General features: G+C 46.5%; 1 pseudogene; it reads left to right on the forward strand.

Annotated features, from left to right (window-relative positions):
* The window catches only part of LOC119358334, an 11,020-nt pseudogene that overhangs the window by 2,999 nt on the left and 828 nt on the right, over positions 1-7,193 (forward strand).

Consider the following 7,193-nt stretch of genomic DNA (forward strand, 5'->3'; position numbering starts at 1 on the left):
CCCCGCCGTCGCCCGCGCCCCGCGTCGCCCCGAGCCCGCCGCCGCCGTCGCCCTCGCTGGCCGCCCCCGTTGTGAGCCTCCGCCGTCGAGGCTCTGTTTTTTATATATGTTTTTTCATATATGTATTAATTTTTTGTTTATAGCTATATGATGAATGGGTGTGGCTATATATGTATGTATGAATATAATGTTCATAGCATTTTTTTTGTTTATATATGTTTTTTTCATATATGTATTAATTTTTTATTTAGTTTGTTAGTAGATATCGATTTTAGGTTAGTGCATTTTAATTAGGTTAGTGTAGAGGAAAAAGTAAAATAAGGAAAAGGAAGAAAAGAGGAAGAAGAAGAAGGAAGAAGAAGAAGAAGAAAAGGAAGGAGTGGAAAAAGGAAACGAGGGGGGGGGGTGATAGATGATGATGAGGGGTCGAGAGTGGGATGAGAGGTCGAGAGGTGTCGAGGGGAGAAAAAAATGTTATCAGGGACGAGGGTCGTCGAGGGGTCGAGAGAGGGACGAGTGGTCGAGAGAACTAAATAAAAAGAAGGAGAGGAGAGGAAGAAGAGGAGAACTAAATAAGAAGAAAAAAGAAGAAAAAGAAGAGGAGAAGAAGAAAGGAATAGTGGAGAAGAAGAAAAAATAGAAAATTCCTTTCTTCTTCTCCCCTTTCTTCTTCTTCTTCTTCTTCTTCTTCTTCTTAATTTTTATCGGGAACGAGGGTGTCGAGGATCGCCGAGGGGTCGAGGGTCGGGAAGTAGGGTAGAGGGTCGAGGGTCGTTAAGGGGTGAAGGGTCGAGGGTTTCAGGGTCGAGGGTTTGAGGGTTCTATAGGGTCAAGGGTCGAGGGTTCCAGGGTCGTCTAGGGGTCAAGGGTTCCAGGGTCGTCGAGGGTTCGAGGTGTCGAGGATCGCCGAGGGGTCGAGAGAGGTTTCCTAGTGTCAAAGTATTGAAGAAATCCATGCCTTCATCATTAGCCGAAAGTAACCAGGGCATGTTGGTACGAAGTTCTGCAAAGTTGTTCTGGAGTCCCGGATAGAATAATCCGCCTTTTGGTATGAATTCAGCAAAGGCCTTCCAAATAGCGATATTCGGAAGGCTCTTGCTGAACTTTGCACCAAAAAGCGAATTATCCTATCTGGGACTCCGTTCCAGAACAACTTTGAAGAGCTTCGTACCATCACGCACATGTTACTTTCGCCTAATGATGAAGACATGGTTTTGTTGAATCCTTTGACACTACGCAACCTCCCGACCCCTCGGCGATCCTCTAGAACATGAGAGGAAGAAGAGGATCGCCGAGGGGTCGAGGGTTCCAGGGTCGTCGAGGGTTCGACGGGTCGAGGATCGCCGAGGGGTCAAGAGAGGTTTCCTAGTGTCAAAGTATTGAAGAAATCCATGCCTTCATCATTAGCCGGAAGTAACCAGGGCATGTTGGTACGAAGTTCTGCAAAGTTGTTCTGGAATGGAGTCCCGGATAGAATAATCCGCCTTTTGGTACGAATTTAGCAAAGGCCTTCCAAATAGCGATATCCGGAAGGCTCTTGCTGAACTTTGTACCAAAAAGCGAATTATCCTATCTGGGACTCCGTTCCAGAACAACTTTGAAGAGCTTCGTACCATCATGCACATGTTACTTTCGCCTAATGATGAAGACATGGTTTTGTTGAATCCTTTGACACTACGCAACCTCCCGACCCCTCGGCGATCCTCTAGAACATGAGAGGAAGAAGAGGATCGCCGAGGGGTCGAGGGTTCCAGGGTCGTCGAGGGTTCGAGGGGTCGAGGATCGCTGAGGGGTCGAGAGAGGTTTCCTGGTGTCAAAGTATTGAAGAAATCCATGCCTTCATCATTAGCCGGAAGTAATCAGGGCATGTTGGTACGAAGTTCTGCAAAGTTGTTCTGGAATGGAGTCCCGGATAGAATAATCCACCTTTTGGTACGAATTCAGCAAAGGCCTTCCAAATAGCGATATTCGGAAGGCTCTTGCTGAACTTTGTACCAAAAAGCGAATTATCCTATCTGGGACTCCGTTCCAGAACAACTTTGAAGAGCTTCGTACCATCATGCACATGTTACTTTCGCCTAATGATGAAGACATGGTTTTGTTGAATCCTTTGACACTAGGCAACCTCTCGACCCCTCAGCGACCCTCTCGAACATGAGAGGAAGAAGAGGATAAAAAAAGAAGAGGAAGAAGAAAAAAAAGAGGAGAAGAAAGAATAGAGGAGATCTTCTCCTCTATTCTTTCTTCTCCTCTTTTTTTTCTTCTTCTTCCTCTTTTTTTTATCGGGAACGAGGGTCGTAGAGGGACATAGATGTAGTGTCGTCGTTGTCGATATATACCCCCTCCCGATAGCTTACTATGATTAGGTAGCTAATTCTACGTTTGGCACTAATATATCCATCTGTCATGTTTGAATAATAATTGCCATGTTGTAAATATTTGTAGAAACTATGGACACCGCCCTAGACGAAGCAAAACAAGCGTTGTTGAGGGACATAATCGCAGAAGGAAGTGATGCCATCTCGTTGTTTCTCAACGAAACCGATGGTCTGGAAGGAGAGGGTGAACAAGCTGGCTACGGTGACCTAATGCCGGTGCAAGAAGAAGAACATGAGGATGGCTCCGGTGACCCAATGCCGGTGCAAGAAGGAGACTGTGATGACGGCTCCGGTGACCGAACCGAGTCCGGCCAGGTATATATATTAGTTAAGCCTGTGCTGACTAGCTGATTGATGCATTCATTGTTTTGGTATGTACACATATTAATTAAGTCTTTGTTCTTTTTTCTAGCCCTCCGGATCGAGCACAACTTCGGTAAAGAGACGAGGCCCGAAGAAAAAGTTGAGCTCGGATGAAAAGTTTGAGATCATAGCAATCGCGCCCGACGGCCAACCGATTGAACCCCTCCGGACAAAGAACGCATTTATTGCTCAGTGCGGGGTTCTGGTTCGGGACAAGATCTCGATAAGCATCCAGCAATGGTTTAAGCCGGCTACAGAAGACCCTGAGGTGTCTTATGTCAATGATATGCAGAAAAATGATCTTTGGACTGAGCTGAAGTCAAATTTCACCCTACCGCCAGAGGATAATCCAGAGAACCCAGTTAAAGAGAAATTAATCAAGTCTTTTGCTCTTAAGAGGATGGCAGAACTATTCAGGAGGTGGAAGAAAGAGCTGAATAAGTTTGTCGAAAATAATGAGACACCAGAATTCAAGGGCAGATATGAGAAGATCAGAGATCACTGGCCCGCATTTGTGGCCCACAAGACATCGGAAAAGAGTAAGAAGATGTCGGCGACAAACAAGCAAACTGCTGCGAACAAGATGCTTCACCATCGCACGGGGTCAGGTGGCTACCTCGTAGCCCGGCCTAAGTGGTCCAAGACTGAGAATGATCTGGTTGATAAAGGGATCGAACCAGAGACAATTAACTGGTCAGACCGTTGTCGGACTTGGTTCTTCGGGGCTGGCGGAACCTTGGACCCTGTAACAGGGAAGTGCATTTGGACGAACGATCAAATGGACATACCAGTCAGGAAGCTTAAGCAGTATATCTGAAAGATCGTGGATGTCGCCTAGAGGGGGGGGGGGTGAATAGGCATTTTAAAATAATTACGGTTTAGGCTTGAACAAATGCGGAATAAACCTAGTGGTTAATTTGCCAAGCACAAAGCCTAAAACAACTAGGCTCACCTATGTGCACCAACAACTTATGCTAAGAAAGATAAGCAACTATGTGATAGCAAGATATATGACAAGAAACAATATGGCTATCACAAAGTAAAGTGCATAAGTAAAGGGCTCGGGTAAGAGATAACCGAGGCACGAGGAAAAGACGATGTATCCCAGAGTTCACACCCTTGCGGATGCTAATCTCCGTTTGGAGCGGTGTGGAGGCACAATGCTCCCCAAGAAGCCACTAGGGCCACCGTAATCTCCTCACGCTCTTGCACAATGCAAGATGCCGTGATTCCACTAAGGGACCCTTGAGGGAGGTCACCGAACCCGTACAAATGGCAACCCTTGGGGGCGGTCACCGAACCCGTACACTTTGGCAACCCTTGGGGGCGGTCACCGGTACCCGTCAAATTACTCGGGGCGATCTCCACAACCTAATTGGAGCCCCGACGCTTGCCCGGAGCTTTGCACCACAATGATTGAGCTCCGAACACCAATAACCGTCTCGGGCGCCCAAGCACCCAAGAGGAACAAGCTCAAGGGTACCAAGCACCCAAGAGTAATAAGCTTCTCAACTTGTAACTTCCACGTATCACGTGGAGAACTCAAACCAATGCGCCAAATGCAATGGCAAGGGCACACGGAGTGCCCAAGTCCTTCTCTCTCAAATCCCACCGAAGCAACTAATGCTAGGGAGGAAAATGAGAGGAAGAACAAGAAAGAGAACACCAAGAACTCCAAGATCTAGATCCAAGGGGTTCCCCTCACATAGAGGAGAAAGTGATTGGTGGAAATGTGGATCTAGATCTCCTCTCTCTTTTCCCTCAAAAACTAGCAAGAATCCATGGAGGGATTGAGAGTTAGCAAGCTCGAAGAAGGTCAACAATGGGGGAAGAACACGAGCTCAAAAAGATTTAGTTCATTGGGAAGAAGACCCCCTTTTATAGGAGGGGGAAAATCCAACCGTTATCCCCCACTCAGCCCCGCAGAGAGCGGTACTACCGCGAGGCAGGGCGGTACTACCGCTCATAAGTGGTACTACCGCTCCCCCTCGCGGTACTGCCGCACCAAAAGAAAAAGGGGCTCGGGCTGGGACCCAGAGCGGTACTACCGTGGAGGCAGGGCGGTACTACCGCTAATAAGCGGTACTACCGCCACTACTACCGCAGCTAGTGCCGCAAAACCCGACACGAGAAAAAGCGCACTCGAGTCGAGGCGGTAGGAGCACGGAGCCGCAGCGGTACTACTGCTGAGACCATCAAGCGGTACTACCGCTCCGAGGAGCGGTACTACCGCTTAGTGAGCTTCAGCGGTACTACCGCTGTGGCCCGCGGTACTACCGCTGGGTCCCTGACAAAAACCACACGCAAGAAAACCAGAACTGCCATAACTTCTGCATATGAGCTCCGAATTGAGCAAACTCAAGCTTGTTGGAAACAGATTCGGTTCTTCTCTGAAGACTCCAGAGAAGTTACCATACGAGAGGACCCCGGAGGAGAACGCGAAGATCGCGCGAACCGAAGTGGATGACTGGTTTCATGGGTAGAAAGCAAAGAGACATCCACCTCCGGAGGAGAAGGTAGATTCGGTGAAAGTGAAGCGCACTCTGGCTGCCCTGGCAAAACCACCCAAGTCTCCGCCGAAAGGCAACTATGAGCGCATTATTGCAAAGACATGGGCCGAAGCAGAGCGGTCGGGAAGTACAGTCAGTGATCAAAGGCTGAAAGAACGACGAGCAGCTGGGAAACAAATTGCCCAGCTCGGCAAACAAGCGAAGCAATCGTGCCCCCCCCCCCCCTCAAGGTGCCTAGCGACATCGTCGATCCGAGGATGGTGCTCGGTTATGGCAATGTTGACGATTACCTGCCCGACGATGTACATTATGATCCCATGGAGGTGCAGATACACAGATACGAGTACGGGAAGCCTCTCGTTAAAGATGAAAAATCTTTAACAACGATGATGCGAAGATTACATGATTGGTACTTGAAAATCTGCAGAGAGTCTGGGGGGAGGAGTACTTTGTATGCGAGAGTTAAACCGGAGCATGACCTCGTTGGAATTGAACTGTTGCCTATTCCATTTGAGGAGTTCTATCAGTTTTTCAATCAATTGGCCCTCGATAAAACAACGATCACCTGCTACTGTCTGTAAGTACTACTACTTCTGTCATTAAGTCTCTCTATATAGCTCATCTCTTTCATTGCATGTATTTATAATTATCCTCACTATATTATGCAGAATGAAGATCGCCGAATTGAAGAAAAGACAAATCGGTGATATTGGGTTCGTTAACACATATCTCATAGATGCAACCGAGGTTGAACATCGTCCCGGAGATACCGAGGCCAACTTGCTACGATCATTCAAAAAAATGAAAACAAAGATATAATACTCTTTCCTTACAACTTCAAGTGAGTGTTACTGTCTTGTGCATATTCGGTTTCCCTTATATATTAGTCCAGGTTATAGTAATGTAATTGATGAGTTATGCATGCGTGTGCAGTTTCCACTATATTCTCCTAGAGATTAGGCTTGAGCAGGGAGTAGTAATCGTCTTGGACTCTAAATGAAAAGATCCCCAGGAGTATGCGGACATGACTGAAATCCTCAAGAAGTTAAATCGATCATTATCCACCATATCAGCAACTTTGTTCATTTCCTGATATCAAGTAATTGTTTTCTTTGTCCGGCAGGGTTTGGAGAAAATTCACCAGAAAAGTTCCGGGACTGCCGAAGGAGCTGGAATTTAGACACCCGAAAGTAAGTACTATAGTAGCATGTTCCGCGCATCTCCTAGTGATTCAACCGCTAGTTTCATCAATACCATTTAGCATTCTTGCTTATCAGTTTGATTGACCTTTATTTCTTGTAAAGTGGTTGTGGCAGGAACAAGGGAATGATTTCTGTGGATACTACGTCTGTGAGTCCATCCGCCACACGACCTGTGAGCGGGGCGGGTACTCTGACGAACAATATGAAGTACGTAAATAACAACATTCACAATTTTATTTTATTACCATCATTTGTATTGAGTTTCATTCATTCATATATATATGTATTGACCCCCTTCTTCAAATTAGATGTTTCGGAAGCGGGATGAACTCCTAGCACCAGCTCGCATGCGAGCAATTCAAGAGGAATTGGCGGCATTCTTTCTTGACCAAGTGATCGCTGAAGACAGAGAATACTATGTGGACCATGAGTCCGTATGATTATATTTGTAAGACATAATTATTGTATATATGTAGCCGGTAGTGTCGGATAGATATATGAGAACTTGTTGTTCGACCAATCTCTCGGAGAGAAGGAGAGGTGGTCGATATCACTTCTCTCTATATGCATATATGTTCATGACGATCTTCTGTTTTCTTCGTTTGCTTACTAGCTAACTAGCGTGTCTAGTCCTTTCTATACGTATGTATAGTACGTAGCGTCGACCAAGCACGGACGTAAGAGAGGACACTTCTCTCTATTAATTATAGCTAGCTAACACAATATATGAAACACCTAAA

This window comes from Triticum dicoccoides, chromosome 2A, assembly GCF_002162155.2.
Source record: "Triticum dicoccoides isolate Atlit2015 ecotype Zavitan chromosome 2A, WEW_v2.0, whole genome shotgun sequence".
NCBI lineage: Eukaryota > Viridiplantae > Streptophyta > Magnoliopsida > Poales > Poaceae > Triticum > Triticum dicoccoides.